This window comes from Danio rerio, chromosome 20 (genome assembly GCF_049306965.1).
Source record: "Danio rerio strain Tuebingen ecotype United States chromosome 20, GRCz12tu, whole genome shotgun sequence".
NCBI lineage: Eukaryota > Metazoa > Chordata > Actinopteri > Cypriniformes > Danionidae > Danio > Danio rerio.
Window position 1 is genome coordinate 47,289,084 of NC_133195.1, and position 12,052 is coordinate 47,301,135.

A 12,052-nucleotide genomic window follows, 5' to 3' on the forward strand; every position below is an offset into this window, starting at 1 on the left:
TTTGAAAAGTGCATATTTCATACATTTTCTATTTTATATATATATTTATTTCCCATAAATCTTCTGATGTAAATATTGTTACATTTTTGAAGTATTAATTTTATCCCAACACAAAGAAATGTATGTATTACCTTAACATAGCACACCTAAAAGGGCTGGACGTAATTTTTTTGTAATGAAAATTTAACTGTGGCTCAGTGGTTTACAGCAACAAGGTCACTGGTTCAAGTCCTGGCTTGACCAGTGCCCAGTTTCAGAAAGGAGGTTAAGTGAAAACTCAGAGTTTGTTAACCCTGAAATAAGAGAAACTCTGGGTTTTCCATTTTAAAATGGCAGGTTTGTCAAACTTAAGCAGGGTAAGTCAAGCCTGTTTCTAAAAGAGTGGTAACTTTAACTCAGACTTAATTACTGTGATAACTTACTCGTAAATCCTAACCTGTTCAGGAGCACAATTTATTCTCTGGGTTTCTACCGGTCTCCTCTTTTTTTAAAGACGAAGTGGTATTTCTCACCTTAGCCTTAGTCATTCATTGCCTACATTTCAGTCACACAATGAACAAAGTTACGAGAATGGCTTGTCCTTTTTTTTTTTAGGAAAATTACAGTTAGATTCATTATCATAGTTTTAAGTTTTACCTTTATTATTACTGCAAAAAAATAACAATTATCTTAAATTCACTGACCTTGGACATGTACTGCAAGAAGAGTATTGGGATTATTACTCGTTCTAAAACTATATTTTACTACTGCTAACATTCTACATGCCATGCCAACCTCTTATTCTTGATCAATAAAAAAGACACACAAGTGCACTTTTACATCTTTTAAAAACTCAATTATAGAAGTGTGACTGGTAATATCTGTGCTCCATCGATAATGCCTTTTTATAGTGTTCTCGCTTAACTCTGAACTAGTCTACTCAAAGCTGATTGACCTAACTCAGATCAGCTATTCTGAAACTGAAAACTGAGATTTTAATATCTCGGTTGATCCTTCTTATTGAAACAGGCCCCCGGATTGTATGTTCTCCCTGTATTGGCGTGGGTATCCTCTAGGTCAGGGGTGCTCAATCCTGTTCCTGTAGATCTACCCTCCTGCAGATTTCAGTTGCTACCCATATCAAACACACCTGAACCAATAACTTAGGACCTGAACACCACTTAATAATTACAGGCAGGTGTGTTTGATATGGGTAGCAACTGAAATCTGCAGGAAGGTAGATCTCCAGGAACAGGATTGAGCACACCTGCTCTAGGTGCTCCCGTTTAGCCCACATCCAAAGACATGCGCTATAGGTGAATTGGATTGATTAAATTTTGTCGTAGTGTATGCGAGAGTGTATGTGTGTTTCCCAGTACTGGGATGCGGCTGGAATGGCATCTGCTGCGTAAAACAAATGCTGGAACAGTTGGTGGTTCATTCCACTGTGGTGACCCCTGACAAATCAGCAACTAAGCTGAAGTCAAACGAATGAATGAACGATTTGTCAGCAGTGTTTATAGTCTATTCTTTCATACCGTTTCCAGACTAGACATTTATTACTCCGTTATATTTCTTTTTGAATAACGGAGTCTGCCGTATTATTATTGTCCTCAAAAGGGGATTGATCAAAGCCAGAGCTGTAAAAGAGATTTTCTTCATTAGCTTCTAACATGGAGTCATATGGTGAGCAGAAAGGGTGATTACAGCCTCAGTAAAAACAGATTGTCATTTCAGTTTTTCATTTAAGTGTATGGAAATGTTGCTCTTCCTGTAGTGGCAGGATGTGGCCGCATGCGGAGACAGTTGCGCCTGAGAGGACTCTAATTCATTTAAGACATGATGACTTGGTGCCTGCGTTGCAAACCCGGACAGCCGAGTTTCCTTCTTCTCTGTGCTCCATCATACGATATATATCTCTCCACATAAGAGCCCAATCTGCTGTTCCTGAGCCCGGCTTTAACCCACAGAAGCTCTCGCAAGTCCTCGGCTGTCAAGAAAATTCATTTTATCATTCAGCCATATAAATCACTGCGAGCTCCACAGGAAATCGAGAACGTTTGACTTTCCAGTCATAAACCATAAAATCTGTCATTAATATAATAACATGCGTTGGGATATATTCAGAGACGGGGCTAAATGAGGACCAGACCTGGGCATCGATAAAACGGTTTGGCTTGCAACATCAGGCGAACACTGCGCCGTCATTTTCCTAAATACAGTATCAGGAATAATAGCTATAATGTCGCTGTTGACTATGTGTGTGTGTGTGTGTGAGACAGTCATGTGAGATCTCTGAAAATGGGGTTTGCATTACCAGTTCATTAGTTCTCAATTAACACTCAGTCACCTCAAAAGGTTTATAGGGCCGTTTGGTTGACGAGAAACATGTCGTTGCTCTTAGGTGACTGGCCGAGGCTCAGGATGGAGTTGCTTTCCAAATATTTCACATTTTAGTGTTTGGCTCGATCCAATGGAAAAAAGGGCTGTTTTGCATGAATATTTGGCACGCCGCTGAACTCTGTCCATCATGTGCAAGTCGATCTTCACCCGAGACGTTCGCTCACACTGAGTGGCCTTTGACAGCTCTGATGGAAGATAACTCCAGTCTTCTGGCACAAACATATAGTAGAGTTAACAATGAGACCTATTGTTCGCCTGGTAGCTGTCCGTGGTACTGATATCACAGCGGTTTGGTTCACATCTACCTTGATTATCATCTGCTGGGTTTGGGTGTCATTCCTCTTCTAAAACGGCTTTGTACATGTAAAATCCATTTGACCTTTTAAATGTTCTGGAGAACTTTGTTTAGTGGAAAAAAAACATCAATCATTCTTATTAGTAGAGCTGCACCATATATAATTTCAGCATTGATATCATTGCAATGTGGTTATCTGCAATAGTCACATCCCAAGATATGCAATGTTGAGTCTGAATAATACATAAATGTCAACTAGGGTTGGGCGATGTCCACCAATTTGGCATCATACGATGTGAAACATTGCAATAGTCGATGACATCATCGTCATAGGTGGCGGAGAATGAATTGTTTATGAATAAATAATTAATTCAAAACAAATTCATTATTTGTAGCCTACCGTTTCAGCTACCTGTCCCGCATGGTCTTTGCTTTACTCATAACTGAATCATAAATAACACACAAAGTTACAAACAAAATGCCACCACTTCTTAATCACTTTTTCGGTGAGACTCTGGCATGAATATGCAGAGTGATCTGTGTTGTTATAATGGCGTCGACAAACTTTTGTTTGTGAAAAAAGGTGCAAAACCAACAGGAACTAACCAAAAGTATCTGAGGTTTTCGCTTAAAAATTTGCTAAAAGTATAAGCATGAAAGCGAAAGATTGAAGCTGTGTATTGATGCTATGACTTGTTACCTGATAGATTCAAAAGTCCAAAGAGTTGTTAAATCGAGACAGGATTCTCCTGTATTTTACAATTCTATACCGCTATCATAACGTAAAGGTATTTTCCCATATTTTAATAATTCTATGAAGGGCGGCAATAAACATTAAAGGGCCCATCCTCCCTATATGCAAACTATACCGCCAAACCACCAGGGGACACCCCTTGCCCTTAAATGTGAATCTGTTTCGTGCCTTCATTTTATTTAGGCATGAAAACACTTTGAAATAACTATAAAAACAGTGGGATTCTCTTCCTTTCCATTATAGGTGGTGTTGCCCCTCCTATGCAATCATCAAAAAAAAAAAAAAAACAGTCAGTTCATGTAGCGGTGCTTGACTGTCAGATGTGTTCGATACTGATAAATAGACGCTGTGTTTAAAACGGATTCTGCACAGATGATTAGAAGCAGAGCTAAAGTGGACACTCTGGGTTTTGGGTGTGTGACTTTGAAAAGACATATACACATACTACTACTAATAATAATAACAACAACAACAACAACAACAAAAACATCTAAAGAAATTGATCTTGGTGGGGTTTCTTTTAATCACAACAAATGTTGTCTTAAGTGAGCATAGAAAGTTAGGACAGCAATCGAATGCTTTCATTATCTGTGAATTTTTGATACAAAAAAATCTGAATGAGAGATTAATTCGCTGCTCTCTAATCAGAATGTTGAAGTTATACAGTGAAGAAAAGGTTAATAAGATCCCTTATTTTCACATCCTAATGTTGACAAGTATGTTTATAGCTGAACAGAAGCTACAGAATTGTATGTAATACTGTATTTATATAGAATTTATACAATTCACATAAAGAAAACAACCTTAAATAGAATTTTTGTATTGTTTCTAGTCCAAATATCTACATTTCAAAGCAAAAACAAGATTATTTTACTCACCACATTGGCAGATAATTTTGTTTGTTTTAAGAAAAAAAAACTTAAAAAGGAAAAGTTTAAGAAAAGTTGAAAACAAAACAACATTTATTCGTGATCTAAGACATGTTTGATAATTTAATTTTAAAAGACGATTGATGGTGGAAAAAGATGGTATTTTGTAGTGTTTATTCTCAATGATCACAAACTGTACATGAACAGTGGTTTAACAGGCCTTTGTAAGGTTTCTTGCTTGTTATTATATTTTTGTTTTTTTTGAGAATTTATGGCACCCTAGCATTTATAAAGTGAGCTAAAGGAAAAGCTACAGGACTAGAAACAAGACAAAGCAAACTAAGAAAAGCATTTTTTTCTCCATTAAAAAGCAGTAAAATAGAGCTATTCAATCTTTCTTTTGAAACTGTATGCATACACTCTCAGAAAAAAAATGGTATAATGTTGTACCAAAGAAGGCACAAACCCTTGTCACTGGGGCAGTACCTTTTTATAGAACAGAATTGTACCTTAAGACAAAGAAACACATTTGTACCATTGCAGTTTGTACCTTTAAAGACATGATTTGTACCATAGGAAACAGAAATGTACCTTTGGTTTTTAAAACATGCAGATCCAATATTGTACCTTCATCAAATGTGATCCATGAAGGTACCAGTGACAAGACCTTACAGTGTATACCTTAAGGTATACACTGTATACCTTACAGTGTCAAATGTGTTCCTTCAAGAGCTACTGTATTTAAAGGCATTTTCATATATCCAAAATGCATAAACTTATTTTCAGTAAATATAAAACATCAAATACTTTTTTAACAATATATTTTTTTAAGTTTATGTTTGTGTAAATGCACCTTTTTCATTTTACAACACTTTTCACAAAAATGCATTCTCACATATACAATATAAAACATTTTTCTCCAATTTTCACACAATACCTTTGTAATCATCTAAAAGTTCATTTAATCTACTTAATTTCAAAATAGAAATAGATTTATGCAAAAGTATTGTAACGAGATATGCACAGTGTTTGAACACGTTGTATATGCAGGACTTTAGCCAGCTCACATGTGTAGTGAAAAGCAAACACCAAACGGTGCGAATATCAATAATGAAAATGTGTTTATCAGAAAATTCTTACCTAATGTTTATTAAAATGCCTTAAATGTTTAGTTTAAAATACCTATAGTTTAGTTTTACCAGTTGTTTTGTGTTATATAGAAGTTAATGCTTAATGTTTGAGTTTCTTTAAACATATGCTTTTAAATGATGATTCATGTTTTAATATGGAAATTATTCATAAATCCCTTTGCCTTTACAGTCATATTTATTTTTAATGCAGTAGATATTGTAATAAAGAAGGAGTTGTCCAACACTTATGTACCTTTGTTATAAGAACAATTGTGTATCTTCATTTCAGTTGTACCATAAAAGGCACAGAACAATATCATAAGAGGTCTTTTCTCTACCATAAAAGGTACTACTTTTGCAAAGGTACAAAACTGTTCCTTAAGGAACGTTATTTGTACCACCGTGTACGTTTGTTCTGAGTGTATCACAATATTTGATTGCAGAAAAATAAAATTTCACAATATTAGCTTTTTTCCAATATCATGCAGCACTACTAATTAGGATAATTTAGGAGTATTTACACTCTGTGTATGATTATATGAATTGGTTAGTGCAAGAACTGCAAAAAGAAAAGCTCATGCTAAGGTATTTGGTTCAATTTCTCCAAAAAATACAAACCTTGCAGTGATATTGAAGCACTAGATGGCGCAGCAACTACATATGCACCTCTATATACAGGGTTACATTTAAAAAAATTATAATTGAATTAAAAACAACACATTACTGACTTGCTTCAAAGGGGATGTCACAACATTTTAGCAAATTTACTTCACATTTAAATGACTTCTAGGAATAGTTTAACCCAAAATGAAATGTTTACTCGCCTTCATATCATCCCAAACCTTTTTGAGTTGAACATAAAAGAAGATATTTTGAAGAAAGCTGAAAACCTGTAACCATTGACTTCCACAGTCTTTAGTTTTCTTCCCATGTACGTCAGTGGTCACAGGTTTTCAGCTTTCTTCAAAATATTATCCATTATTTTATTATTAAATTGTCATTTGCAGTAGATTTTACATCTTGTTTTAACAAACATTATAAAAACATTGCCAGATTTATGTGCAAAATGTTAAAAATTATGATGATAAGTATAATTTGAACAATCATTTCGTTTTTGAAAGAATGCTAAAAAATATTTATGCAAAATTGTTTCAAACAATTAATCTGGGTCAATTTAAACAATCAAATTAAATTTAGAATGCTAATCTTAAATTAAGGTTGCACATTTGCACTATATTTCTTAATCCCTCCATGTCTCCATTTCAAATTGTGCTTCATACAGGTGAGTGGGCTTGACAAACCACCTGTAGAAACTCTCTTTCTCTTATGCACCTGTCACTTTATCTAAGCTTCATCTAATCTTACAAGAACTCAATAAGAAAAAAGATGTTGACTATAAATGTAGTGCAATCATGTTGGTCTGCTTTTTTCAACCTTAAAGAACTCTTGCACAATATTAAACCTTAAATACCTCTCTTGCACAATATCCTGCACAACATTGTTTAGTTTCATGTAAACATACTTGTACAGCCAGTCTTATGTGCATAGTTATGTATCTTAGTACATAGTTATGCATAGGTTTTTAAAATATCTGTTATTTCCAGTGTTGTGTTTGTATTTATGATTAATTTATGCGAGAGATGAAATTTCGTTCCTCTGCATGTCCACACATGCAGTGAATTGACAATAAAGCTCGACTTGACTTGAATTTGTTTAAATTCAGCCCAAATTAAGTTTACAACCAGTGTGTTTATAACTTTGAAAAAAATTTAGTTGTAGTAAATCCAAGAAATCCTCTTTGGATCATTTTTTTATGCTTATCAAGGCTAAGTTTTATTAATATAAAACAAAGTGAGTGTAGATATAATGTGAAATACTGTTAACATTTTAAATAATGTTTTGTGTTTAGATATGTTTTACAAAAGGCCATAATTTATTACTGTGATGAACAGCTGAATTTTCAGCATCATTTCTGCAGTCTTTAGTGTCAAATAATCCTTCAGAAATCATTCTAATATGCTGATTGGGCCTCAGTTACTCAATAACAATTCACAAATCTGTAGTATTCAATACTCAAACTCAAAGCTGTAATATTATTTCACAGCATGCCTGTTTTTACTGTATTTTGCAAGCAATCAGATTAAAAACATTAATTCTGCATATAAAAACGTTAATACGACTATATTTATTAATTTATTTTAATTTCACAATATTGGTTGGGAAAGAAGTAATGTGGAGAATATTAAGTGACCTTTCTTTTTAACACAGAGCATTTGGAGACGGAGTGAAGTTTGTAGTTTATCTTGGGTTCTCTGACCGAGAGGTGCTGACTGGTTTGTGGATGGACCGTCTCCTCCCATTTTTCTCACTTGGTAAGACATTAATAAAAGATTGATGTCACAGAGAAAATCTGGGCTGCTTCTTGACCAAAAACAATAGTGTCAGGTACAGAACCATCTCAAATAGTCAACACACCCAAGACTTCACTCACAGTAATACAGCAAGGTCTAACGGTAAGGGACTACACTGAGAACTAAAGATTTGAAACGTGTTGACTCTTGTATTTCTGCCATTTTGGAGCTCCTTTTGAGTCTGATTCACTGTTGTAAATAGATTGCGGTAGTAAATACAAGGGATTGTGTTCACGCCCATTTGTCACGGTCAGAAAAGAATCTGCCGTTTTCACGGAACTTGAGCATGCAGTCAGTTTAATAAACTGTTGTAAACTGAGCCGATGTTATCACAATATAAGCACCTCAATTGCAACACGTTATACGAATACCAACCGCTAAGCTCCGAAATTGTAAACAACAATATTTAAGCATTTAACCCAACATAAACTCTAGCACAATCTGCATATTTGAATGGTTCAACAGTGGCTGACTGTCGTATTTGGTACAAAACCGTTTATTTTCCTACCTGTTTTACGCTTTCTGACACTGTCCATTAAGGGTGTCACGATTTCGATTTTTAATCGAAATCGATCGAAATTTATGCTCAATTTCGATTATCGAATCAAAAAATAGAATCGTCGATGCTGCCACGCCCCCATGTCAGTTTGGCTTGCCAAGCGGGAAAAAAACAGGCTTGTTGAAGTGCTTGTTAAACTGCAGAAGCAGGAGACCCGTCGACAGACCTTAAACCCTCTCCTCTTTCAATGAAGTCGCCGGTGTGTAAGCATTTTGGATTTCCAGTTAATTATGTTGATAACGTTCGTGTTGTCGACAAAAAAAAACAAAGTTTTGCAAGCTCTGCTATGTACGTATTAAGTACGGTTCGTCCGATAGACAACACCGGCATCGCGATCCTCCGCCCGCCCCCGTTGCAAATCCGCTTGTGAAAAGTACAGACTCAGGCCCTGTTTTCACTGTCTTTGTTTTTAAATGGCATTTTAGAACGACAACGATTTGACATCCACAGTGGCGTGTGGCATTTCTGAGCAGCTCTCCTTCCTCTCTACCTCTGAAAATACACATCACGTGACCACACAGACACAGACGCACATACAGCCATGCGCTCGACACAGCAGGTCCAGGCAGTCAGAAGACTGCTTCAATCTTTCACTCACTTGTACTTTGTCATTTTAGCGAACACCTCAGATACTGTTGGCTGGTTCCTGTTGGTTGTGCGTCTTTTTTACCGACGCCATTATAACGACACAGATCACTACCTATTCACAAGTCCCGCAGAAAAAGTGATTGACGGGTGGTAATTATGTGTGTATCTTGCCTTTATTCATTTACTGTATGATTTGTTTATGGGTAAAACAAAGACCATACAGGTCAGGTAGTTTAAACGGTAGGCTACAAATAATTAATTGGTCATTAATTAATTAATTATTCATAATCGAAAATCTAATCGAATCGTGCCTTTAAAATCGAAAATGTAATCGAATTGAGGATTTGGAGGATCGTGACACCCTTACTGTCCATGCTTTTTACAGTCAATCCCACAATTCACGCGAGGTAGGCTCGTCCCCATCCACATTTTACACATATCTAGGCATCTATACAAAGGAGTATATGTATATATATATACACACCGCGTTTTGTGTGGCACTTGCGGTGAACTAATTGTCAATTGACAAAAATTATCCAAGGCCTAATTTTACATCAAATACCATGGATTAAATATGGTTAACATTCATTCATTTTCTATTCGGCTTAGTCCCTTTATTAATCTGAGGTTGCCACAGCAGAATGAACCGCCAACTTATACAGCATATGTTTTACGCTGCAGATGCCCTTCCAGCCGCAACCCAGTACTGCGAAACACCCATACACTCTCATTCACACAAGTTAATTCACATTTTAAATCACAAGTCGCATTTTAATTGACACTGAAGTAATATGCTCTCTCTTTTCTTTAAACCCGTAAAAAGACTTGCAGCAGCCTCGACATGTTGACGAGTCCGCTAATGGTGAAAACTATCAATAATAAAACATAAATAAACATAGTTGGCAATGGGGTTAGCGATACTGAAAAAGTTTATTGCTGTGTCCCTGTTCACAATCACTCATTCATTTTCTTTCAGGATTAGTCCCTTTGTTAAGCAGGGGTCAACACAGCGGAATGAACCGCCAACTTATCCAGCATAAGTTTTTAACAGCGGATGCCCTCCCAGCTGCAACCCATCACTGGGAAACACACACTCAATCACACTCATACACAGCGGACAACTTAGTTTATTCAGTTCACCTATACCACATTTCTTTGGGTTGTGGGGAAGATCAGAGCACCCAGAGGAAACCCATGTGAACTAGAGGAGAACATGCAAACTCCACACATATGGAGCATATCATGCCAACTGACCCAGCCGGGGCTCAAACCAGCAACCTTCTTACTGTGAGGCGATCGTGTTACCTATTGTGCCACCGTGACAGCCTATGGTTACCATATTGTCTACAAATCTATTTTTGTAGTAGAACTTTGTTTTTTTTTTTAAAGGGTCGAAACTACTGAAGCTCGTTTCAAATAATAAGTGTGCCCTAAAAATAGTTCTTTATACGCCCTTTAAATGGCAGCCAAATCAATATGTCAAAAATTTGGTTAGGTAACCAGAACCAGGTTACTATTACAAGTTAATTTGGTGAAAGTGATATCTCGAGATACAATTTTTTTCAGTCTGCTAGATGTGTTCATTAACTATTTAAAATTTTCCTGAAAATTAATTACCAGAGAGGGCGACATGGTGGCTTAGTGGTTAGCACTGTCGCCTCCGCAAGAAGGTCGCCGGTTCGAGCCCAGTCTGGTGCAGTTGGCATTTCTGTGTGGAGTTTGCATGTTCTCCCCTTGTGGGTTTCCTCTTGGTGCTCGGGTTTCCCCCACGGTCCAAAAACATGCGCTGTAGGTGAATTGAATGAACTGTGTATGGATGTTTCCCAGTACTGGGTTGCAGCTGGAAGGGCATCCGCTGTGTAAAACATATGCTGGATAAGTTGGCGGTTCATTCCACTGTGGCGACCTGTTATGAATAAAGTGATGAAGGAAAATGAATGCATGAATGTTCTTTAAATGTCAGCCTAATCAATACGTCATAAAGTTATAGTGACTCTTTTACTATAACAAAAAAACAAAGTTACTTTGGTAAAAGTTGTATCTCAAGATTATCTCTAACACTTTTTATGTATGGATGTTTCCCAGAAATGGGTTGCAGCTGGAAGGGCATCCGCTACATGAAACATATGCTGGATAAGTTGGCGGTTCATTCCGCTGTGGTGACCCGAGATTAATAAAGGGGCAGCACGGTGGCGCAGTGGGTAGCACTGTCATCTCACAGCAAGAAGGTCGCTGGTTCGAGTCCCGGCTGGGTCAGTTGGTTTTTCTGTGTGGAGTTTGCATGCTCTCCCTGTGATGGCGTAGGTTTCCTCCGGGTGCTCCGGTTTACCTTACAGTCCAAAGACATGCAGTAAACTGGATAAGCTAAATTGGCTTTTGTGTATGAGTGTGAATGAGAGTGTTTGGGTGTTCCCCAGTTATGGGTTGCAGCTGGAAGAGCACTGTCACTCGATAACACTCAAATACCCTGTCAGAAAAGTCTAGTGGGTTGGAATAGGCTTTTTACAGTGTCTGCTATAATGCAAATGTTGTTTTTGGTGTGTTTACGTAGATGAATATGACCAGTATGTAATGCACAGTATAGTTATGAGCTTATTCCCACATTTGATCGTTATGAAAAACATAATATGTGCCTTCACTAATTTACTGAAGATAACTGCCACAAAATAACAACTGAAATAACTACATCAGTCGCGATCGTCTGATCTCACATGAAGCAAGAGATCGCGATGACATATGACGACGTGTGCAGGTGCTGTAGTGCTGTCCCATTTCTTAGGGGGTAAATTTTGAAGTCCTTCCCCTTCACACTTTTTCAAGGGCCAAGGAGAAGGGTTAGGGGTACAAAAGAAGAAATGTGATTGGGCCTAAAACATTCAGATAAAAGATAAAAATTGTGTAAGACTGTTAATGGCAGCTAGAAGAGAAAACTAAGTCAAATTTACTGTCCTGCCCCATAGGCGCTGCATTAGAAACACCTCGAATAAGAGGTAATTCACTTGTTATTTTTGATGTAAAGATGATATAATACATACACAAGTACATATGCATACGTTTAAAAAAA

The 12,052-nt window shown here is 36.8% G+C and overlaps 1 long non-coding RNA gene across 1 annotated transcript; it reads right to left on the minus strand.

Annotated features, from left to right (window-relative positions):
- Positions 1–7,638: 7,638 nt before the first annotated feature.
- On the minus strand, positions 7,639–12,045 carry LOC141379447 (uncharacterized). The gene is made up of 3 exons (XR_012396066.1): positions 11,431–12,045; positions 9,350–10,989; positions 7,639–8,363 (listed from the first exon to the last, which is right to left on the minus strand). It is a non-coding gene; the product is annotated as an uncharacterized lncRNA (long non-coding RNA).
- Between the last annotated feature and the right edge of the window lie 7 nt (positions 12,046–12,052).